Genomic DNA, 26,364 nt, shown 5'->3' on the forward strand with positions numbered 1-26,364 from the left:
CAATCTATCCTAAAAGTGAGTCAAGGTCCCAGGATTTGGCCTATACCCTTATAGGACAGTCAAGGTTTTGATGGTGTCTTACTTCTCTGGGGTCCGGCTTCTACTTCATTTTGGAGACTTGATTCCTCTGGAATTTCTTTATTACTCACGACTTCCAGTAAAGTGTTACTCACTTCGTTGTGTCCAGCTCTTTGCAACCCCATGGACTGTAGCCCTACCAGGCTGCTCTGTCCATGGAATTCTCCAAGCAAGAATACTGAGGTGGGTTGCCATTCCCTTCTCCAGGGGATCTTCCCAATGCAGGGACCAAACCTGGGTCTCCTGCATTGCAGGCAGATTCTTTACCATCTGAGCCACCAGGGAAGCCCCATGACTTCCAAGATGGCTTTGAAAAGCTATGCTTTAAAAATGACTTTTTTCATTCGTTTTGGGAACTTTCAAAGGGAAACAGAAAATTTAGCCTACCATATACTTTTAGAAATGGGAAGTCCTCTCTAGACAGGCTTTAAAAAAAAAAATGTGCCCATTGGAATAAGGCATGTGAATGAAATTCATGTTATTGGGTTTTACACTTTTTTATAAATGCAGCTCTAATTATAACCATTATAATTAGAAATCAATGGTTTTCAGTTACCCTTAAATGTAAATTCAAGGCAGAGACATTTGGAATGTGAGAGTGCAAATGCAGATGAGATAGGGCTTGTTAATTTCCTACAGGAATTAATGGTCTACAGAACTGGATTGTAATCCAGTGAACTGTGAAGTGGAGGTAATATTTCAGGCAACCCCTTTAGTTTCAAGGGCAGGGTCAGGCATGTACAGAACAGCTCATCTTTTCCCAAGTATTTCTTCAGAGTGTCTTTTTTCTAATGCAGATTACAAACCTTTCCCTTCCTTTGTGCTTGGGTGTCATTTTTCAGTTCCTCTCTATTTCCAAAAATAAAAGTTTAGCATCCCATGACCCTGTTTAGATCAAAGAACATAGCAATAATAAATTTTTTGTCATGAAATGACAGCTATGAATGCTATAAATTTCATTCTCAAAATACTGATAACATTAGACACTGATTTTGTCCAACAGTCTTAAATTTAATGAGGTAAATAAGAAAGTTCTAAGAGTAAAAAATATTATTTATTTGTAAAAAGAAATAGCTACTTATTCCATTTTTCTTTTTCTCTGCATCAACCCTTACTACCAGTAATTCTATTGGGAGATTTTGTTATCATTATGGACTGGATTTCATCTCCAGTCTTTAACATCTTAGTTATCTATTGATATCCCAGACATGTTGCAGAGTTCCTAATACACAATTAACATCAGTATTCTTGGGTTGTTCGTTGTATTTCTTAAACATCAACTCAAGGTTTTTTTTCTAGATATATCCAGATAATATTGCAAACTTCTCAAAGAGCCAATTAATTGTAATTTGCATTGGTAGAGATGTCACATATTTCTTAAACATCTCTAGCAATGATAGGATGTCAGAATCAGTTCTTTGCTTATGAAAATCTCCTTGAAACAAAACCAAGGAACTCTGCATGCCCAAGCAGAGTGGGAAGGACTGCCATTTTAAATCCCATGGAGACATATCTGAAAATCCATGCAAGTTAGAGCTCAGGTTTATTAAGATAGAAGTGAGGGACTGCTCCATTGATTGGACCTAATTGAGAGTTCATTAAATTATAGAATATTAACTAGTGGAAAATTATTTCTTTAGGGCCTCAGAATATCAGTAAAACTTTGGGGTCTCAGAATATCATCTAGTAAAACTTCAAGTTAACTTTGTTTTCTGCAACTTGATTTTTTAAAATAACCCTTGCAAAGCAATTCCAAAGCACCACCTTTGGAAACACCAGGGAAATTAGGTGATCGTGAAGATGCTTAAATTTATGGTGTCAGCGAAAGAAGAGGGCCTCCTTGATTTTGCCATTTAGTCAGCGCCCAGCGAGCTCTGAGAATAGTATATAACATAAAGAGGATTCCTGCCCTTAGCAGCTTCCATACTGAAAGCGAATCACTGTCTTGCAGCAGCAATACCATTTCTTTTTATTGTTAGTGTTGGTGGTGGAACTTTGATGGTTCAGGCTGTACACTACACTAAGGATTAAGGAAAGCATTGCCTCTGTCCATATGGTGCCTCATGTGAGTACACCAGGCAAGACATTAGTAGACGTAAAAATCTGCGACTATGTGAAGGCGATGTGCATGTTGACGGTAAAATCAGCCAGGTCATTTATTTGTGTTTCTCTTCTCACTGTGCTGCGAGCCACACTTATAATCAGAGCCTCTTCTAATTCTTTTCTTGCTCCTTCATCTCGCTTTCCTGTCACTCTTGGAACACAGGAAGCTACAAAGTTGGCGGTGTGCTCCCACCCTGCAGTGCGTCGAAGTATGGAGGAGTGGATTTTGGTACTCTTCCATGAATCAGTCAGCATGGGTGTGCTCATTGGCGGGGACCAGCGTTTCTCAGACTTCCAGAGAGAAAGGCAGGAATATAAAGTGAAGGCATATGTACAAACACAACAGGGAAAGCAGAAATGAAGAGCAACTGCAGAAAGCAGAATAAATCTCAGCTTGGTTCAGGAACAAACAGCAAACAGTTCTGTTTACTTAAGAATAAAACTTTTCCTCTCAAAGAACTGAATTAGAGACCATCATCTTTGTTGAGTACGTACAGAGTGAATCTAGGATGCTCCGAAGGCATTCGAGAGTGAAGACTCTAGAAAAACTTTTAAGTGGAAGAAAATTTAGAAATCCATTAGTCTATTACCTCAAATTAAGGCAACGGGCTGCTCCAGGAAAGGGCTGGTGTTAAAACTCTGACCCTGTCACATCTAGTTCTCCATGTTTCCAAACATATCTGCTGACCTGTGACCCCAAATGTACATGTAAATGTGCAAGTGGGTCCTATTTGTGACAAGTGATGAAGGGAGCATATCCCTGGATTCTGTATTTTCACCTTAAGACTTGCTTCATCTATCATTATTAATATGCATGGCCAAGGGTATGGAGAAGGAAAGTCAGTAAGAAAAGGCTTGAGATAGAATGACTTGTTTTGTGTCATTAAATCTAATTAAGGATTCATAAAGCTAGAGATTTGGGGTCCTTTGAAAATCAACCTTTACCCAACAAGTTAAGCCTTTTTATATCCTAAAGTCTCTAAAGACTTGGTTTTATCCATTCATTCATTTGTATATTTATTAAACAATATGCATGTGTGTGTCTGCCACAGAGAAGGACTTCAAAGACTTCCTTATTGCCTAAGCTGTTGGACCTCACTCTAAATTGACTTTACCACAGTGGAGCATTGACACTATTCTCTGCCTTTTCGATAAAAGTCTTTACATATTTTGCAAGTCCTGAGGCTCTAAGACCTCACACTCTTTTTGTCTCACATGCAGGTTTCTGAAAATATCTCCTCATCACCTTCAGGGGCACCTGTTCCCCAGATCACCCCCTAAATCATAGTTCCCCCCCCCTCCCAGATTCCCAGCTGCTGCAGTTCCCTTTGAACAAGAATTCTTCATGGGACATCTCATCTCTTCTCAAGGATAATTTCAGCTCCTTTAAAATTAGGAGTCACATACATTAATCTTAATCCTTGACACTTCTCTGAACTTCAAGATCGTATATCTCAAGGTCTAACAAGACCATCAAGCTACTCACTTCCTGCCTCTAATCCAACACAATATCCTTCCCATTCTGCCTTGTCAATATTTCTTATGTAGCCTTCCTCTCTGCCGTAATAACACCTCCAATACAGGCTCCCGTGATCTTTCACCAAGACAATTAAAATTGCTTCCCAGTTGGGCTCCCTGTTTTCAGTCTTGCACAAATAAAAGCCAGCCCCTTTATTAAGTTCCCACTTTGAACAGTTTAAAGCACAGATATGAGCCCATTTCCCTTATAGTTGAAAATTGTCAGTGTCTATCTTTCTCAAAAATAAGATTTAAAAACGTCGTTGGTTACCTGGATACAGCCCACCTCTGCAGTATTCGTGGCCTGCTGTTCCTAGCCTCCTGCTTGAAATTTGCAGGGCACACTGCTTGGTATTCTGTGCCCTTTTGCTTTTGTTCTTGCTGCTGCCCATGCCTGGAACTCCCCTCTCTACTAATTCTTGACTTAATTCGTATTTATTTTCAGGATGTAGCTCTGGCATAGTCTTCTCCCAGCAGTCTTCTTGATCCCACCAACCAGGATTACGAATCCATCTGCTGTGTTCCCTTTGGCATCTTGGTCAAACCCTATGTCATCTCTAGTTGCCTTGTGCATAAATGTTAGGCTGATGCATCCATGGAACGACTAGACACTAAGTTCCTCAAGGGAAGGACATCCCATCCTTGGGAGGAGGCTTGGTGCCTAGCACAGAGTAGGTGGACAGCAAATGCATCTTGATCTGACTGTGGGACTCTTTGCTCTAGGTCAAAAATATCGGTTGGTTGGGGCCTCCTAGAGGTCTCGTGGTTAAGACTTCGCCTTCCAAGGCGGGGGATGCCGGATCAAATGCTGGTTGGGAAGCTAAGATCCCACATACCTTGTGGCCAAGAAACTAAAACAGAAAAATGGAAGCAATATCATAAATTCAATAAAGATTTTTAAAATACTCCATTAAAAAAAATCTTTAAAAATACCCCACAAAACCACAATATTGGCTCTGCCTCAGACAGCCCACATCAGACAGAACCTAGCAAGTCTCACCCCCACAGAGTAAGACAAAAGATGTACTTGGGGTATGGAAACTGCCCACTTAACCTGAGGGGGCCAGACTAGAGAGGTGGATCCCAAAATACTTCTCAAATGAGGCAAACCTTGAAGGCTTTTCTTCACTTACCCTCTTCTGCACTTTTACTTCTTCAATTAAGGAAATACAATCCCTCGAAAACCTGACTGAGAGGTGGAGGACCACTTCATCTACAGGTTGATGAAATCTGAAGCTTTCCCAGAGAGCTGTTCCTTTCATCTGGCTTCCGCAAGTGTGGAAGCCAAGAAGAAAGTACACTTGTGTTTGCCAGGGACTTGCAAAATGTGCTCCTGACTGGTAAAACACAAAAAGCTTTAGAAAGTGAGGAAACTGCAGCAAGCGCTGCCATCTGAGAGGAGCAAGCAGGCTCATGTTTGTGCAGAAAGTGGTAGAAAGGCACTTTACCGCACGGTAAGTATGCAGCCCGTAAGAGAACTCAGTGGCACCACTGCCAAATGTCAGTTTCAGAGAAGTGCTTGTACACCTTTGTGACTTTGGATGAAGTTGCCTACATAGAGCTGAGGGGAGAATTTGGCTCAGAGTGAGCCATTTGGCCATGACTGCAGCTCTGAATATGGAGAAAACAGCAGCGTGCCGTTGGAGGTAGGATCCTGGGCATATCAACAGGATTTCTCATCCTATCTCTCGGGCCTCCCTGTGCCTGGAACACAGTGTGTGTCATTTTATTTACATCTGATGCTTTGCGCTGCCAATATCTCAGCAGCCTAGCCCCAAAGGGAAGCTCAGCATATTTTTCTGAGAGTTCTTATTGCTAGAAACTTAGAATGGAGTTGACACAAATCTAATGAAATGAAAGAGCTCTCTTCCTGTCTCCTGAATCCCAGAAAGCAGTGGCATTTGGAAAACTGTGTTCTAAATGAGTTGACAAGAGCAGGAGTTCAACAGAAGCCAGCTATAGATTTATACATATTTGAAGATTTCTGCCCTCCTTCCTCTCTGCTCTTTGAAGACAAGTTGTATTCAGCTTTGGGGAACTTAGTTTAAATAGCATGCATACACACCTGAGGATTCTCTTTAAAAAAGAAGAAGAAAAAAAGAGAGGTTTTAGAGTCATGTTGGTTATGGACAATAAAGTAAGAAATAAACTAATGAATGAAAGTGGGATTTTTGGTTACCTCTGAGAAATTAGAAGAAAAAAAAAGTTTTGGCAAGGTTTGTGGATTCAAAATTCGCCACAGCTTAATGAATTCAGAGGTCATTATTACAACGACTGTAGCCCTACGTAACTGTGTGTGAATTTGAATTTTGTTCATTGGAGAGGGGCTTGGCTGGTACTGCTTTATATCAGGTATGAAAATATTTAGCTTACCAGATTCATATGATAAACAATAGTAGGAGCTCTATAAGTGGTCTCTATAAGGAAGATTTATCAATCACCTGATATTTCTTATTTTACATTGTATGAACACAGAAATAGTTCTTGCCAGGAGGATAGAGTCAAGAAATTATAACACACATCTGTGAACAAATACAGATTAATTTTCAGGTCTTGAACAAATTCTTTCATTTTTTTTATCCTCAGTTCTTTCATCTGGAAAATGGGGATGATTACCTAAAAAGCTTATTCTGTCAATTTATTAGAATGACATCATGCCTAAAAGCTATGTGAGTAGTTCACACTATTAGTTTATATTTATATTAAGGCAGGAAATTTTATGTATTAATTTTAAGTATTAAAGCAAGGATTGCAATAGATGATGATAAAGAGCAAGGCCTTAGAAGTTATTATTCGTGGTTGTTGGTTCAAATATTTATTGAATATTCACCAGGTGCCAGGCATTTGATACTGAATGTTCAGTAGTGAACAAAAATGTGAATCTCCTGCTCTTACAGAGTAAATAGCTTAGGGAAGAAGCAGAATAAACAAGTAAAGAAACAATAGTGCTTTCTTAGAGTCTCTTTTTTTCAAAGGCTGGGTTAAAAATCCCATCTTTGTTTAGTTTCTACATGGTGTTTCCGTGGTAACTGAGAAGGGTGACTTGTAGTGGGTAGACACAGAGACCCTCCTGAGGTTTATAAGATGCTTAGGGTTGTCAGGGAAGGAAGGTTGACTGCAACACTGTCTCCTAGGTGATCGCTCTTATGACTTATGAAGTGAACACCTAGTTGTATGGCATCAGTGAGCTAACACTTGTAGCTTAGTTATTCCTTAGCGTGACCAACTACTCTGATTTTCTCAGGACTCAGAGAATTCCCAGTACTTGGGACTATCAGTGTCAACCCTTGGGAAGTCTCAGGCAAACCAGGACAAGTTGTTCACAGTATTTATATTATCTGCTTTTCTATCTTCAGACCCAGAACTATAATTTCACATTATGGAAAGTCCTATGAAGAAAGAAAAGAGGATGCTGTCTGTCAGAGTGAATTCTGATTCACCAACCACTGATTTTTATTTCATTGCATTTTAGTAATAGATATTTAAGATTATTGAGGCTTGCCTTTGGCCTAACATATGACATATCCTGGAGAATGTTCCATTTGCAGTTGAGAATAGTCTTGTACTGAGTAGAGTGTTCAATGAGTGTCCATTGGGTCTAGTTGTTTTATAGTGTTGTCCAGGATTTGCATTTCCTTGTGATCATCTATGGATTGTTTTATCCATTATTGAAAATGGGTTATTGATATTTCCATCTATTATTATTGAATTAATAATATTCAATTCAATTTATTATTGAACTACTGCCTCTCTCTTCAGTTCTGTCAGTTTTTGCTACATGTATTTTGGGACTGTTTTGTTGGATGCAGAGATTGCTAGAGGGCATCACCAACTCAATGGACATGAGTTTGAGCAAACTCTGGGAGATAGGGAAGGACCAGGAAGCCTGGCGTGCTGCCGTCCATGGTGTCACAATTGGGTATGACTTAGTGACTGAACAACAACAGCAAGGTCTATAATGACCATATCTTGTTGATGGATTTACAGATGAGATGGTTAGATGGATGGATGGTTAGATGGCATCGCTGACTCAATGCACATGAGCTTGAGCAAACTCTGGGAGGTGGTAAAGGACAGGGAAGACTGCCAAGCTGCAGTCCGTGGGGTAGTAAGGAGTCGGACTCAACTTATTAACTGAACAACAACAGCCCTTTTATCATTATAAAATGATAATTTTATAAATTATAACAATTTATAAATTTATAAAAATTATAAAAAATTGTAAAAATTTTCCCTAGACTAGGTAATCTCAGTTGGTCTACAAGTTTACTCGTCTTTAATTCTTCTTGCTCAAAACTGCTGTTGAACTCCTGTAGTGAATTTTTCACTTCACTTATTGTACTTTTAATCTCCAGAATGTCTATTTGGATTTTTTATCATTTCTATCTTTTTGTTAACATACTCTATGTGATGAAACATTATTTCACATTTTTTCCTTTAGATCTTTAGACATGTCCCTTTAGTTCCTTGACCATATTTGAAATAACTAATTTAAACTCATTATTTTTAAGTCCCAATGTTTGGCCAGCCTCAGAAACAGTTTTCTATTGATTGTGGGTATGGGCCATCCTTTCTTGTTTCTTTGCATTTCTTCTATTTTTTGTTGAAAACTAAACATTTTGCCTCATATAATATGATGACTCTGGTAATCAGATTCTCCCTCTTCCCCAGGGTTTGTTGCTGTTGCTGTGTGATGTTAATTTAGTGACTTTTCTGAACAAATTCTATAGTGTCTGTATTCTTTTGTGTGTGTAGCTAGGGAAGTCTCTGCTCAATTCTCTTAATGGTCAGCTAATGCTTCAACTTATATGCAGAGTACATCATGAGAATCGCTGGGCTGGAAGAAGCACAAGCTGGAACCAAGATTGCCGGAAGAAATATCAATAACCTCAGATATGCAGATGACACCACCCTTATGGCAGAAAGTGAAGAGGAACTAAAAGCCTCTTGATGAAAGTGAAAGAAGAGAGTGAAAAAGTTGGCTTAAAGCTCAACATTCAGAAAACGAAGATCATGGCATCTGGTCCCATCACTTCATGGGAAATAGATGGGGAAACAGTGGAAACAGTGTCAGAATTTATTTTTCTGGGCTCCAAAATCACTGCAGATGGTGACTGCAGCCATGAAATTAAAAGACACTTACTCCTTGAAAGGAAAGTTATGACCAACCTAGATAGCATATTGAAAAGCAGAGACATTACTTTGCCAACAAAGGTCCATCTAGTCAAGGCTATGGTTTTTCCAGTGGTCATGTATGGATGTGAGAGTTGGACTGTGAAGAAAGCTGAGCACCAAAGAACTGATGCTTTTAAACTGTGGAGAGGACTCTTGAGAGTCCCTTGAACTGCAAAGAGATCCAACCAGTCCATTTTGAAGGAGATCAGCTCTGGGATTTCTTTGGAAGGAATGATACTAAAGCTGAAACTCCAGTACTTTGGCCACCTCATGCAATGAGTTGACTCATTGGAAAAGACTCTGATGCTGGGAAGGATTGGGGGCAGAAGGAGAAGGGGATGACAGAGGATGAGATGGCTGGATGGCATCACCGACTCAAGTGAACTCCTGGAGTTGGTGATGGACAGGGAGGCCTGGTGTGCTGCGATTCATGGGGTCACAAAGAGTCAGACATGACTGAACGACTGAAATGAACTGAACTGAACTGAACACTTCAACAAAGACTTCCTTAAAAGCCTGGAACTGCTTAGTCCTCCAGTCTTTGCCTAGGGCTGTGTGTGTGTGTGTGTGTACTAGATGACACCTTTAGCACTCAGCTGGGCTGTGGCTTCTTAGCCTCCTGTTTCTGCTTGCACAGAACCTCGGGTCTAACCAGAGGTTAGCATGCTTTAGTCTCTCCTGAGCACAGACAGTCCTGGTCAGATACACAGCCCAACACATGCACATGGGCTTCTAAATTCCCAGGAACATATTGAGGATTTTCAAAGCCTCCTATGGACATCTCATTCTCCATCTTTTCCTTTTAAGCTTTTGTTAACCTATTGTCTCAACTATTAGCCACTGCTTCAGGGAGTTGCACTAACGAATCGCCTCCTATATATATATATATATATATATTTTTTTTTTTTCAAATACCTCTGGGAAAAAGGCTTCTGGCATCAGGTGAGCTTCAAGTTACAACATTTAAAGACAGCCTTGCAAGTGCAATCTTTTAGGAAACTACAAAACAGATCAAAGAATGGCCAACCTTCTGGAAATGAAGCTTTGAAGATACTCCAATCTTGTTATTCCCCTTCCAAAGGCTGCCAAACTGCTGGCTTTAGCTGTGATTGTGGTTGCTGGTTTTCAAGGGCACTAAAATTTTTGGGGTGGGGGTGGAAATAGGGCAATTTAAAGCACTGTAAAGCTCGCTCTTCTTAATGACATTTATCCTTTTTAAAAAATGCCCTATGAATTGCTGCAAGCTTATAGCAAATTTTCAGTTATAAAAATGTCAGTTCTGACAATTTTTACCAGTGCTCTCACTGTCTTTATAGAGGAGAGGCTTTTTGGATGTCCTAACCAAAATGTTCATGATGCTACTTCTCACTATTGAAAGACTCAGTTAATGGTGTTTATCATTCTCAATTAGCTCAACAACCTGACAATATGAATATCATTATATTACAAATGATTATGAAGCAAAATGTTTGGTGTCTTCCACCTCCTTTGTCTCTACTATTCCCAGTTCACCTGCTGGAAGGGCTCCTCAGTCATGTCTGTCCTCAGAAAGGGATTTTATATTAATTAATTATGTCAGGTTAATCGATTATATGGATTTCAGGTCATATATTTTCTCTCCAAAGAAGATGTATACTGAGTCAAACTGTCTTTATGTTTTTAATGGAGTTTGAAGTAGCAGTGTGAAAAGTGGAATTTTGATTTCAAGGCAGGGAAGGCCTTGAGATGCCTGAAAGAGCGTCACGTGGACAGGAGATGTTAGTCTTTTCACTGGGTCTAGTTTGGAGTTCACCATTGCCTGTGGGCTTGGTGATCTGCCAGGGCTTGTGTGGGATGATTTAAGGCACTGCCTCAGGGGGTGGTGTGCAAAGACGGGAAGCAGCCTAGAAAGCTGATTGACATTCTTGCTGGGATGTGATGAGGACTGGCTTTATAACATGTGGCTGGCCAACTCCTAATAGGATGTGAAAATCAATAGCAGAAAGCCATGGCTGTACCTTAGGATCAGTAATGTCGTAAGAGCATCTTACTCAAGAAAACAAAATTTTCAAACATCTCGTTTGCTTGTTGATACAGCAAATAGACAAACCGTGTTTCAGAAAAGAAATCCCTGGAATTGATTTCCCTCTGTGGCTCCTTCTGCAGAGATGACATACTATGCTTCCATAAATGACAATCATTTGAAGGATGGTCTCAAAGAAGATTCTGTTTTAGGTAGAGGAAAGATTCTGCCTTATAAGTGGGATCAGTCCTATACCAGATTTACTAACTGCTCAATTCTAATATAGTTGCTTTAGTCACTAGAGATAAAATGTAAAGAGATTCAGAAAACTGAGACTTTTTTTAAAGAAAAGAACTGTATTGTTTAATAGGATTCAAGCATCTTTGGCACAGCTGAGCATGGTTTAATACCTCTATAGCGCTTCTCACTGCTGCTAAATACTCTCACTGTGCTTGGGAGAGTAGTATTGCCAAGATGAAAAATTCAGCACCACCTTAGGTATCAGCTAAGGCCAGCTGTGTTCTTTCTGCCTTTTCTGTCTTCGTTTGTGGTTGTTGTTGTTTAGTCGGTTGGTTTTGATTTTCTCTGTGTTTGTGTGTTTGTTTGGTTTTGCTTTGCTTTGTTTTGGTTTAGGAGAAAACAGCAAAAGCCTGATATTAATCTGGTATTGGACATGGGCCTATAGAATCATATAACTTCAGATATAGTTTCATGAATGAGGAAACTAAGGCCCAGGGAGTTTGGGTGACTGTCTACTGGAATTCATGAATCAGAGAGCTGGACCTTAACTCTATACCCATGTTCCCTTTGGTCCAGTGTTTGTTTCATGTTACTGCTCTACCTCACATACTCCATTTATATGAAATATAATATAGAGCTGAGAATACCTGAACATGTGTGAAAATATCCACAAGTGTGTTTGTCCTTATCATACACTTTAGTTATAGGATTCATGTTATGTGAAAAATTCAAGCCCGTTTAATATAGAAATCACTTAGTGTGGACACTCTGTTGATACCAATGCAATACGTGTCAAATACACTCCTTTAGTTCATAAATTAATATATTGAAAAATGACGATTCTCATTGATTGTTGGTTTTAAAATTAACTCCAATTCAGGCAAGAGAATTTGGATTCCATTTACCTGCCTAAAATGGATGAAATGCCAGGCATATTGCTAAGAGAAGTTCTGGAGTTTGTTGTACTTCCAAATAGTTTAAAAACAAACATAGTTTATTTCTCTTCTAGTTTATTTTGTATGATGGTCTACGTGGAACAGGCTTCCCTGGGTGGCTCAGACGGTAGAGTCTACCTGCAATGTGGGAGACCCAGGTTTGATCCCTGAGTCGGGAAAGATCCCCTGTAGAAGGAAATGGCCACCCACTCCAGTGTTCTTGCCTAGAAAATCCCATGGACAGAGTCGCCTGGTTGGCCACAGTCCATGGGATCACAACGGGTCGGCCACAACTAAGCAACTAACACTTTCACTTTCACTACTTGGAACAAAGTGACCTTTCAGATTTTTCAAAATCTGTGATTCTTGATGGAATGTCATTTCAAAAAGGACTTGTTACTAACAGCCGAGGTGAAAGTCAACAAGCTCAGAAAGATGATCTCATAGCAGATAAAAGTTAGATTTTCAATGATCCAAAGGATGACACAGAGAAACAATAGTAAAATGCCTTAGAGAGTAAAAAATAAGTAATGTAACCACGTTATACATTGTGATTATAAACTGCTGAATTGGCTTTTACTGTGACAAGAGTCTCCAGTTTACTGGATGCATGTCACTGGAATTTGCCCTTTCTATTTATGTGTCTTTCCATGATGAGTCCTGGTGCCGCAAGATGAAGAGCTCTTACCCTTTTCATACTTTGCAGAATGCTCGCAAACTTCCCAGCTGATACTTCTGTAATTTTTGCCTCAAGGTCACCTGAGGGGACAGAGTCATTCAAACAAGGTCACTGCTTTATTGAAAGTTAATAGTTGTTTCTTGAAAAGAGAAGTCAGAGAAAACTTAGGGCGACACGGATATAATTACGAGAAGATGGAAAATGGAGTTAGAGAATATGTTCCTTTAATGATGAAATTCATGTAAAATAAAATGTGATAAATAGTGCTTGGACAACTAAGGTCATTTGGTCTGCTCTCAGTAATTCAATTAGGAGAAATCTGAAAGCAGTAAGTGTATGGTAGGTGGGAGCTGTAAAAGCACTCGACTGTTAATAATTTGAGGCTTTCTCATCCCTTTATGTGGATGAAAGTGGATCAATTATATGAACGCGTGGGTCTCCGTATTGTCCTCATTTCATGTATGGGCCCTGAGGGACATTGCTCAAGGACCCCAAACTGTGAGGAAATGATCTTGTCTTTTGGAAGAGGGTCACTGTCTTCAACTTGATTTTTCAAACCAGGAAAAATACAATAACATATTTTTTTTGTTGCCTTTTTTTCCTTTTTAAGTCATAATTTCAATGTCCTGAGACCATAGAACCCTTATGAATCAGAGCTTCTGTTAAGAACTAGGATAGATATTCAATGGTGATTTGAGAAAACGTTTAGCACGATCATAGGCTGAGCCATCCTAGGAGTGCAGACCCAGAGAGCGTGTGGCTAGGTTTCTAATAGCTTTTCCACCACATAGTAGAATTCTTAGATTTGGGTAGGCTTTTCCACCCTCTGGCAGACACTGGGGGTGGAACCTAAATTTAATTTCACCCAATGCAGATCTGCTAACAGTGTTAATGTTTTTCAAAGGAAAAAATTGTTGACAATTACAAATACATTTATGAGGACAGTGAGACTGTCCTGGAAATATTTAGAAACAGGATTAGTACACATATGCTGTACCCCAAAGCTAAATAGAGCTTTTAAAAAGTTGTCTCATATATCTGATTATTATAACAAATGTCTAGTTATCCACAGCATGATTCATATCTAAATAATGAAAAATTAACAATCATTTGATTCTTTCTTTAATGAAGTAAATTGCGCGCGCGCGCACACACACACACACACACACACACACACACACAAACAAACAAATTATCTAGATACCACCTTTTTTTCTAGTGGCTTTTCTTAGTGTTTATCAGTACAACAGGTCTGTTGGCTATTCAGTGCAATGCCTTGTAACAAATGACAAATAACCTTTAAAAAGCTGTTTTTGAGCACATCTAGAGAAGGCAATGGCACCCCACTCCAGTACTCTTGCCTGGACAATCCCATGGATGGAGGAGCCTGGTAGGCTACAGTCCATGGGGTCGCTAAGAGTCAGACACGACTGAGCGACTTCCCTTTCACTTTCCACTTTCATGCATTGGAGAAGGAAATGGCAACCCACTCCAGTGTTCTTGCCTGGAGAACCCCAGGGACGGGGGAGCCTGGTGGGCTGCCGTCTACGGGGTCGCATAGAGTCGGATACGACTGAAGTGACTTAGTAGTAGTAGTAGGAAACCACATTAACCATTTGGAAAGTCTAAATAATGTATGTGTTGGAGTATTTAGACGTCTTGATGACATTCATTTTAAGGAAAGCTGAAAGTGGTATATTTTTTTCTTAGATAAGTTCAAACTGAAATCCGTATATAGGTATGGTGAAGAACTTGTGCCTAGTCTATGAGAGGCTAAAAGGAAAAATTCTTGTCTGTATCTGATATATTTTCACCTATCAGGGAAGATATGTAGAGAGAAAGGGAAATAAGCTACTTGGTAACAGTAGCAAAATGATGCTAGCTTGAAAAATTCATCTAGAATATAGCTTCTTATTTATTGACTTCCTTATGTCTATGCCGAGTCTTCGTTACTGCTCACGGGCTTTTTCTGGTTGCGGAGAGTGGCGGCTACTCTTCATTGCAGTGGCTTCTCCTGTTGCAGAGCATAGGCACATGAGCTTCAGTAGTCGTGATGCACAGGCTTCATTGCCCTGCAGCATGTGGGATCGTCCCAGACCAGGCACTGAACCCACGTCCCCTGCATTGGCAGGCGAATTCTTAACCACTGGACCACCAGGGAAATCCCTAGAATTTATCTTCTTCTCTTGCTTTCTTCACTTGAAACTCTCCTGAGCCCCTTACTATGGACATTTTCCTACATCTTGGCTCTAGTTTTCTCCTGTTTATCCTCTGCAGATTTCATTCTTTCCTATGACTTTAATTTCCCTTCCCTAGAGATGATGTCACAAAATTTAAAAGTTTAAAAAATATTTTACTGATGAATGGTGATCTCCTAAATCTGTGTCCACAAATTCCAAAACTCACAACACTCTATACTTTAAAATATTCATTTTTTTTTTTTTTACCAACATCAGATGCTATTATGTGGAACAGAAAGCAAAACAAAAACCTAGCAGGCCAAATAACTGGTAGGATGTCCAGAATATTGTACAAGAGAAGAAAAACATTCAAAAACATTTAATAAATTGTTGTGTTGAGTCTTAGCCCTATGCTTCCAGCTGCCACTAAATGTTGTAACTTCTGGTTGGTAGCTTACAATCAGCCATGATGGGAATATTTACATTGGTGAATTTGGCAAATGCTGCAAATTACACTCCCCTCTGCTGGAGTCAGTTGTTAAATATTTATCAGCACGTCATTAGTGGTCACCTGAATTTCGAAGTTCAGCTTAAACACAGCACGTACAAAATGAAACTCATTTATTGAATTGGCCATGTCTCACAACACTGAGGCTTTCTCTTATGCCCTTAGGGATGCACCATTATTCTGCTCAATCTCTTGGTGTTGAGTGCCTCTGAACCCTGTCCTTGGTCCTCTGCTTTTCACTTATTCCTTTGGTAATTTCATCCTGTCTTATTATTTTCTATGCAGCTTATATGTGAGCATGTTCCAATTTATACCTCCAACTCAGACCCCTCTGTAGACCTCTACATCCAACCGCCTTTTGAACATCTCCTTTGGTATCTATTAGACATCTTTTGCTCCACATGTGCTGAGCTGCAGTCCCAATTATCAGCACAAATCTGCTCCAGCCACTCTCTTCTCTCCCTCAGTTTTTATAGCAACTTCATGTTTTAATTGTTTGGGCAACAAAACCCTTTCACTCTCTGTCCATTCCCTCTCTCTATCCAACTCATCAGGAAGAAATCCCGTTGGTTCTACCCTGAAATACATCTCAATTCTGCTCACTGCTCACAGTGTCTATTGCTGCCTCCTGATGCGACCGTTGTCATGTCTCACTTGGGTGGCTGCAGAAGCCTCCTCACTGATCTCTCTGTTTCTATTCACAGTTTGTTCCTTTTCTTCTTCAATGTACCATCAGAGTAATCCCTAAAATTATCAGGCAGGTCAGGTTACTTGACTCAAATGTGCTAATGCTGCCTAGTGAAAACCAAAGTCCTCACAATGGCTTATAAAAAACCTACAAGATTTTCTCCAGATTTACTATGATTTCATGTCCTGTAAGACTCTCTTTTACTTACCATGAAGGCGATATCCTGGTGTCCTTGCTATTTGCAGAACTCACTAGACATGTTCCTATTATTCCTACCTGGAATGTTCTTCCCCTAGACACTTCCTTGGCCGGTTACCTCCATCTTCTATCCAGCCCTCCTCAATGAGGGCTGCCAGCCTGACACAATGTCACATCCCACTGGCCCACTTCTTCTGCCTTCAGTACTGACTCCCCCATACCCGGCTCTACTTTTCCCATAGCGCTTAGCATCTTCAAACAGGCTCCATCTTTTATATATATTATCACATTTCTCAGGAATTTATTGGCTCTCCCACTTAGAAATCAAGTTACACAAAAGAATGAATGTTGGTTGTTTTGTTCTCTCCTTAGTATCAAGCATGAAGAGCCATGGTTGGCTTATAGTGGAAGCTCTATAAATATCTATAACGGAATGACCTGCCTTATAAGGCAATTGATTTTTTACTTTTATTTCCTTCCTGCATCTACTCTGTACAGAAGTCCTCCTCTACTAACTCCTTCCTTGGTGGATCTACCTCCAGGGGGCTCAAGAAATACGGTAGGTTCTGAACAAGTAGGACACCTTTGGGGTTTGGGTCCAAAGGCAGAGGCTGGGATGAGGGATACACTTACCTGAAGTAACCAGGAACAGAACGAATACAAAAATGAATGCTGAATTACAAATTGGGGAAGTAGAACTTATTTTAAGTCCAAGAGAGATGTAGAAACTTGCCTGGAAACAGGCAATTGAGCTAATAGGGCAGAAGACCAAAATATGAGAATAACGCTAGTGGGGAAATAAAGTGTATGGACCTAAACCACGGCCAAAATAAGCCTAGAGAGCTTGCGGTATATATTTATTGCCTTGCAACACTGTGTTCTTTTGGGTGGGTTGGTCTGGGAAAGCTATGTAATAGCAGTAGATAGTTCTACCTTTCTGATGTTTTCAAAGTCATTCTATCTCTATCTATTCAATTCCTACTGTTACCTAAATCCCTGTTCATTTGAGTCTGTGGTGCAGTGATAGGCTATTCTTTCTGCTACTTCTTCTCTAATCCATCCTTTATGTCACTCACAGTGCTGGTCCTGTCACTTTTGCCTTTGAAAATCCTTTAGCCCCTCCTCACTGGTGACTGGGGCTTCCCAGGTGGCACTAGTGGTAGAGAACCTACCTGTCAATGCAGGAGATACAAGAGATGTGGGTTCGATTACTAGATCCAGAAGATCCCCTGGAGGAGGAAATGGCAACCCACTCCAGTATTCTTGCCTGGAGAATCCCATAGACAGAGGAGCCTGATGGGCCACAGTCCATGGGGTGGCAAAGAGTCAGGCCCAACTGAGTGGCTTTCACTAGCATGTGCCAGGAATGAGCAAAGTTTCTTATCCTAATTGTACTTTCACCAATCCCTAAGTCCACAATATGTTCTTATCTACATTCATTTCCTAATGCCATCCTGTTCTTCTGGAATGTTTTTTTTTTTTTTTTCATCCCACTTCTGACTATAGAAGCCATATTTATTGTTTAATACTTAGTTAAAATGCCTTGTCTTCCCCATTATCATCCCTGACCGATTCAATAATTGCCCCATCTTCTGACTTAGATTCAACATGGTGTCCACATCATAGACTGCCTTGTCCCTGGCATGGCTTCCTTGCTGTAGCCTCCTCTCCAGGTGGGTGAACCTCCATGCGATTCCTTGGAATGGTGTCCTCTCCTTCTGGCAGGGCCCTGCTCACATTTTTCTACTGGCTTGCAGACCTCTTACTCCTTCTCCAACTGTTAAAATGAACTCTAAAATATCTCCTTCAAGAGACATTTCCTTGTACCCTTCCACCCTGAGACCATACAATGAAAATCCCTTCTTTCTTTAGTTCTTCTCAGCCTCAGGTTTTATCTGTATCAGGACACTGGCTTCATACTGTTCAGTGCTCAATGAGTTGTTCACATGACTTTTCCTTAATGAAGTTTGAAACTCATTTGAACTATGGAAACCATATTCTCCTTGACTCTCTTATCTCTGAAGTACGTGGTTCAATTCTTTGCTCATAACAAAATCTTTAGTAAACTTTTGTGGAATGAATGAATGCACTCATAATTCATATTTGTCATGACATACAATGCTATACATTGCTGTCATGACATGTATCAGATATGTAGAAGCTTAATACCTTGTATCTAGTCTCAGACATATATATATATATATATATATGTGTATGTTTATATTTATATATATATCACCAACTCAATGGACATGAGTTTGAGCAAACTCCTGGACATAGTGAAGAACAGGGAAGCCTGGTGCACTGCAGTCCATGGGGTCACAAAGAGTTGGACATGGCTTAGTGACTGAACAACAACAAAATAATTACATGTATAATTAAATTCTACTATTATATATATTATATTAGTATATTATATAATATATATATGGCATATTGAAAAGCAGAGACATTACTTTGCCAACAAAGGTCCATCTAGTCAAGGCTATGGTTTTTCCTGTGGTCATGTATGGATGTGAGAGTTGGATGGTGAAGAAGGCTGAGCGCCGAAGAATTGATGCTTTGGAACTGTGGTGTTGGAGAAGACTCTTGAGAGTCCCTTGGACTGCAAGCAGATCCAACCAGTCCATTCTGAAGGAGATCAACCCTGAGATTTCTTTGGAAGGAATGATGCTAAAGCTGAAACTCCAGTACTTTGGCTACCTCATGTGAAGTGTTGACTCATTGGAAAAGACTTTGATGCTGGGAGAGATTGGGGGCAGGAAGAGAAGGGGACGACAGAGGATGAGATGGCTGGATGGCATCACTGACTCAATGGACGTGAGTCTGAGTGAACTCCTGGAGTTGGTGATGGACAGGGAGGCCTGGTGTGCTGCGATTCATGGGGTTGCAAAGAGTCGGACACGACTGAGCAACTGAACTGAACTGATTATATATATGTATATCTCTCTATATAAATTCATTTGTATGTATGCAAGTGGTGTATATATATATATATATATAATATATACATGCTTATTTGTATGTATGTGTGTATATATGTGTGTCTGTATATATATTTGTCCCTGGAGTAGGAAATGGTAGCCCACTCCAGTGCTCTTGCCTGGAAAGTCCCATGGACAGAGGAGCCTGGTGGGCTACGGTCCATGGTGTTGCAAAGAGTTGGACACCACTGAACAACTGTATTCATATATATTTGCGTGCATGCATATATACACACACTTATACAAAATAAACAATTTTATATTTGGTAGACAGTCCAATATATATAGAAATTTTGATATGCAGTCCAATAAGAGAAGCTTACTATCGCCTTCCCTTAAGCTAAATGTATCAAGAAAGCCCTCATGTTAAGTAGCAGGAAAGACAGACAAGATGGTGTCGTGGCTGTGGACCACGTGAGTAAAAGCAGTAACGCGCGAGTGGTGTGGGCGCAGGGAACAACATGCTGGGAGCTGAGAGTCTCCCGTATTTCTCTCCATGGGGACCAATATGGCATTTTCCCAACTGCTGCCTCCATCCCTTGGTCACAGATGTTCCGACACTGTGCCTGTTGGGCCAGCCCCCTTCTTCATTCCTAGCTCTTTTCATCTTGGGGAGCAGCTGTCTTTCCAGGAAGAGATTAGACCCTTTGGAGCTGTGGGAAAGGTAGTGCTGGGACATGCTGGATGCTCTTCTGTGTGTAAATCTAATCCCCCCTCATTCAAACTCAGATAATCCGCTCCCTGCCAGTCAGTCTTCACGTCGTCCTCTCCATCTATGGTCTCCACATCTATGGAAGAGAGGCTCGAACACGCTTTTTGTTTCTTTGCCTTTCTCTCTATTCCATCTCTTCTCTACCCATTTCTCTCCCTCCCTTCCCTCCTGTCCTTCTCTCTCTTCCTTCCCCCTTCTGTTTGTCTATCTTTTGCTTCCTCATTCTTCATCTCTAAGATATGACTCTGCTTTGATGTACTTGGTACACATAGTAAAAGAAGCTGATGGGTAAAATAGCCATCATCACTTCATATTGAATTGTTGATATATAGCCTTATGGTTTGAAAGCATCTCACCTGCTCGTTCTTGATTGTACAGTGCATTAGGACAAATTGTTCTGTATCTTTCTTTGAAGGGAAAGCTAAATTCAGTCAAAGAGATGCTTAGTAACCTTTGATGTGAATTATGCCTCCAGTCTTTGAGGAACTGTGGGGGCACAGTTTCTGGAAATATTGCTGCAGTCAGCGATAACACTCGTAATTACTCTAAAACTGTAAATTTTAAAAGGCATTACAGGGCCATCTTCGTCCTCCTACTTGGTTGTTTTTAAGAAATGCCTCTTTAAAAAGAAAGCAACGCTGGTAAAGGAAATGGGGCAGATTTTCTTACAATGTCACAAAATTCCAGTCACATCAGAGTAATTGTCAATGAATTGATGACCAGACTTTGATGGTTGGCTGTTTGCTCTGCAAGAAAATAGAAATGCTTTGAGCAAGTTTTTAAAATGTCAGTACTATTCGGGATCTTGCATTTGCTAAAATCTTTCCTGAGGTGAATGCAAAGGCAGGGGAGCTTCACTTCTTTACTCACACGGATCTTGAACCAAGAGTTTTAGAAAACCCAATTGTCTGTTCACTGTGGATTTAATTCTTATCTTTCATTCTTTCCCATTTAACAGACTAGATAGTAGGTTATGGATAAAGCCTTTTGCAATTTTTGTTTGTAAAAATGCCACTTGCAAAAAAGAAATATCCTAATTGAAACAAATCAAATCTGTAGGAACCAGCCTCTCTGTGGCTTATTTTTAATCATTAGTATAAGAACATCCATCTCATGTTTATCTTTTACACATGCTTAGATATGCCTATTCTAAAAACCATCATTATTAGAAAAAAAAAAATAGAGTTAACCTGTGTGAAGTGATTATTTAATTTGACAAGGTTAGAATTAGTTTGGTTTTTTCTTCCCCCATCAAGAGTTGAAGGAAATTTTTGGCTGTCTTGGCTGGCTTACCAGCAATTTTTGTTATTTTTTTTTTGAGGTGTTTATCAGTGGATGGCAAATATCACCTGAGCCCTTAGGACATTGTTAAGTTTATATTTTTTTCTCTGCCAGTATCTGACAGGAAAAAATAAAATGACCATCTTACTTCCTTACTTTGTGCTTTTCAGTTCAACCCAATTTCTCAACGACAACAACAACAACAAAAACCACACATTCATGCTGGCAGGGACTCGAGAAACCATGAGCCCATCCCTGATGCGGGTGGATGGTCACTTTGTCTTAAGGAGACTAAATCAGGGGACATTTCATATATGTTAGAAAATGAGTTTCAAAGTCAAGTTCAACGGGGAATCCAAAAGTGCTTGACATGCACATGATTATGGCTTATGTCCAGAAGGATACATGTAATAGAAAACATCATCATTTTAAATTTAGTCAAAACTCATGTCAAAGGGAGGGGAGCTGTCAAAGAGAGGACTACTGATTTTTGCTTCGGTGTTTTCATTTGTATCTATCCCCCAATCAGGCTTCTTGGAAGCCTGTATAAAAGAACTATTACTTCACGTAGAAGATGGTTCAAAGACCCTCTGTGGTGAGCCGTCCCCACGAAGAAAATTCTGCTTGTATGCTGAGTATTACTAGAGCCAGTGCTGTGGGAAGTGAGGCATTGATGATAAAGAGTAAAATGAAACTCTGCCAAAAACCTGTAGATCTTTCCCCTTCCATATTCACTGCATGCGCATTTTGTCTCTGGAAGTTGGGTACGAATGGCTGGGGGGAAAAGACCAAAAAATTAAGCCGTAATGTGACGCAGTGGAGATGTGTCTCCTGACCTTGTTTCCTTGTCCATCTTCTATCAGGCTGCTCAAGTCTCTTTATATCTTCTGAGAGGAGAACTCACATCTCAAGAACAAAGGAATGAGCTGAGCATAGTTTTTGGTAGTGAGAGATCTCACTCATTTTCACTGTTATGATGATGAGTCTTTGGTTTAATTATAATTCAGAATCTTTGGTTGCCAAGAGAAAATCAGATAATGTATGAAACATATCTATAGGTATAATTCCCTGAAGAGCTTCCAAATTAGACTAATATTTCTATGTCTTTGTTCATAAACTAAGCGAATGGTGAAGCTTGTCTTTGAACCTCTGAAAAAAGCATTGTTAACAGTTGTTGTTTAATCACTAAGTCATATCTGATTCCTTTGTGACCCCATGGACGTGTAGCCCACCAGGCTCCTCTGTCCATGGGATTTCCCAGGCAAGAATGCTGGAGTAGGTTGCCATTTCCTTCTCCAGGGGATCTTCCCAACCCAGGGACTGAACCTGAGTCACTTTCATCTCCTGCATTGGCAGGCAGATTCTTTACCACTGAGCTACCAGGTCATGTGATATTTTTTGAAATGCAAGAAAAGTAAATTATGGTCATGCACCTAGATGCCAGGTACAGTTTAAAGTTATATACTGAATAAATTGATTTTTGTTCTTCCAAAAAAAAGTAATATGCAAAGCAGAACATTAATGAAATTAGTAATTCATTCTCCAGTAATGTTTCCCACCCATGATTTCTCAAGATGATGTACAATAGCCCACCATAAATCACACCATAAATAAATTCTTTTCCTACTGAATTTTTGGCACTTTTGTCATAAAGCAATTTACTCTGTATGTGTGCACCTACCTCTGAACTATCTATTCTGTTTACACAGTCTTTGGTAAATTTTCTCTGCTTACATATTGTTGTTATATTCTCATGATAATAGGTATTCTACATAGTACTTTTTAATGAGTAGGATTTAATTTGTAGATGCACTAAAGTTTACTTAATTCCCTAATGGCCTTTGAACTCAATTACTAAATTTATTTTTTCTTACATATACTGAAACATATGTACCCTTGTTCCATACCCGCATGGTAAGACTAGCAAGGAAATTAAATTTTTAATGAAGAGACCTCTGTTGTATAGTGTGAAATATATTATTCAATACAACATCAGAAGTACTGAATTCCAATCAAGATTCTTCCCCTTAATAACTGTGCAGAATGGGTCTCAGCTGTAATTTGTGTATAATAACATACCTCCCAGAATTGTGATAAGAATAAAGCCTATTAATGGACATGGGAATGCTTTCAAATATGTGAACCATTATAAAACATTTTTGCTATAGATAAGTAATAAATGTTTGACAAACAAAATCCTTCCAGCTTATTTGACAGACATAAAATCATTTTTGCATGTTTATAAAAAAACAGACCTTATCTGACACAAGCCTCTAATTCAGAAGACACCTCCAGTCTTCAGGTACTTTAAATTGTAGCAACCTTTTATATATTAAATACTTGCCCTATCTCCAAAATTGGAGTCCCCCCTAAATCTGTAATTGTTAGGTTAATCTGATAAGTTATTTTAAAGTTTCAAGAGGAACTGCCCCTATGCTCCCTGTCATCTACCTTATGAAGCATGGTAGGTAGACTTGTTAGCCTAGATTGCAAAAATTAATAAAGGTGTCTCAGATATAAATTCAAAGACCTGGGGAAATGTTAAGAATAAAACAGTCCTTTAGTTTACCATGGTTGGAGTCAAATAATTTCGCATTGCTTGGACACTAGCAGTTTCAGCAATGACATTGCAGATGAATGGTCGACATTCTAGAATTGTCTGTAGGAGACACGATGACTTTGCCATCTTGAGCCTACCCAAGGTGGAAATCAACAAAGATGTGTCTGCTGCTGCTGCTGCTAAGTCACTTCAGTCATGTCCGACTCTGCGACCCCATAGATGGCAGCCCGCCAGGCTCCCCCATCCCTGGGATTCTCTAGGCAAGAACACTGGAGTAGGTTGCCATTGCCTTTTCCAATGTATGAAAGTGTCTACCTTTGTTCATTCCAAAATGTTGCTCCTCACACTTAACTCATTGGATAGTTCTCATTCCTATCTTCCTGAGGTTCAGAGAAAGATGGGCTTAACCAGAACACTAGCTCCAGCTCTGGGACATTTTAGTCAACACAGTGTCCTGTTGTTGTAGGTTGGTTCATGGAAATAATAACCTAAGTGACAAGAAGACAGTGTATTTTCTAAATATTAAATGATGGGAATTGGATGCAATTGGATTCTCAGAGAATGCAATATATTGTTATATGTGTTTTGAAGGGCAGACTTTGAGAGAAGAGTGTGTGTTATTGGGAACAAGAAGAACGATGAAGTGTCTACATGTAGTGGCTGGAAAGAAGCAGTCAGTCTTAACTGGCAGGTGCAGAGCCCAACAGAGTCATAAAATTGTTAAGGTTAAAAAGTGAAGCACTCCTCTGTTGGCATCAGTCCCTTACCTGGTTGATGATATTGTAAGCAATAAGAAAAGCTGCCTTCTTGAAGGAATATTAAGTTATAAATAGTGAAATGTTTTAAAGTTTTCTGTGTATCCTTAGAACTAATGGGATATCTGAAGTCATCAAGACCACAGAGAAAAAAGACAAGAAGTGACTAGAAACTCAGATAAGCCATATCTGATCTCCAGGAACAGTTAAACACTTATTTCCAAATGGAAAAGTTATCTAAAAGAAACAGTATGCAAATTTTCCTAAGAATACAGTGCTAAAACTGTGTCTCATTACCTAACCTTACAATTGCTTGTGTAGGGTAGATGGTGTCTTTACTGGCTTTGTAATTTAAACCTGTAAGGTGCTAATTAAGGAGAGAAAAAATCCAATTTTTTTTTTTGCTGTTTTGTGATGCCTGTATGCTGTCTAGAAGAGATGCAGACATAAATAGCTTGAAAGTAAAGATTGGAAAAGGATATACCATGAATCAATAATGATTATGGGTCTGGAGTAGTTATAGTAATATCGAACAAATTTTAATATAGTAATATTATAGAAACAAAGAAGATATTTCATAATGTCAAAAGAGTCAATACATCAGAAAGATATCACAATTATAAATGTATATGCACCTAATAATAGAAACTCAAATGCTTGAAGCAAAAACCAACAGAACTGAAAGGAGAAATAGACAATTAAAGAAGTAATAGTTGGGGATTTCAATAATCCACTTCAATAACTGATATAAGAAGTAACTCAACAGGCTATGTGCTGAGCCATTCAATAATTCTCAGTACATTTTTTAACTTAAATTATGCAACGTCTGTTTTCTGACCACAAAATAATTAAATTGCAGATCTAAAACAGAAAGAAATCTGCGCCAAATATTTCGATACTAAGATACTTCTAAATAACCCATGGGTCAAAGAAGAAACCAAAAAGTAATAAAAACATATTTGGAATTGAATGAAGACTAAAACAAAACAGACATAAATTATGGAATGCAACCAAAGCAACACATAGAGGAAAATTTACAACTCTAAATGCTTATAACACCGAAGAAAGTTTCTAATCCCAATGTAACCTAAGCTTTCACCTTAAAATACCAAAAAAGAAAATAGCAAGCCAAGTTGAAAGTAAGCAGAAGGAAGGGAACAATAAAGATCAGAACAGAAAAAAAAAAAAATCTGTTTACAAATTACCAAAGTGGATTCAAGAAGAAATAGAGAATCAGAAAAGACCAGAACAAGTAAAGAAATTTAATTAGTAATTTAAAATCATCCCACAGACAAAAGCCCAGCCCCTCATGTCTTAATCAGTGCATTCTATCAAATATTTAAAGAAGAAATATCAGTTTTGACAAACAGAAAATGGATGAAAATGGAACACTTCTTATCTAATTTTTTGTCAGGCCAGATTTACCCTGATGCCAAAGCCAGATAAAAACATCACGGGAAAAGAAAACTATAGACCAACATCCCTTATAAAGATAGATGCAAACTCCTTAACAAATATTAACAAATTCAGCAGCATATAAAAGGGGTTATGTACCATGAGCCTGTGAGATTTATCTTAGGAATGCAAGTTGGTTTATATCTGAAAATCAATCAGTATAATAACCACATAAAGAGAAGAAACAACAGAAAGCATATGACCATCTCAGTAGACACAGAAACACATTTGACACCTACATTCGGGTGGGAATACACAATGATGCATCTACTTTGAAAATCATTTTGGCAGTTTCCTAAAAATGTACATAACC

The 26,364-nt window shown here is 39.2% G+C and overlaps 1 protein-coding gene and 1 pseudogene across 1 annotated transcript in view; both read left to right on the forward strand.

The window, feature by feature from the left end:
• HS6ST3 (heparan sulfate 6-O-sulfotransferase 3) overlaps window positions 1–26,364 on the forward strand; it is a 710,365-nt gene that overhangs the window by 505,091 nt on the left and 178,910 nt on the right. The window lies entirely within an intron of this gene.
• LOC138089310 (ubiquitin-conjugating enzyme E2 variant 3-like) lies at window positions 19,652–24,444 on the forward strand (annotated as a pseudogene).

This window comes from Capricornis sumatraensis, chromosome 12 (genome assembly GCF_032405125.1).
Source record: "Capricornis sumatraensis isolate serow.1 chromosome 12, serow.2, whole genome shotgun sequence".
In the NCBI taxonomy this organism is placed as follows: Eukaryota; Metazoa; Chordata; class Mammalia; order Artiodactyla; family Bovidae; genus Capricornis; species Capricornis sumatraensis.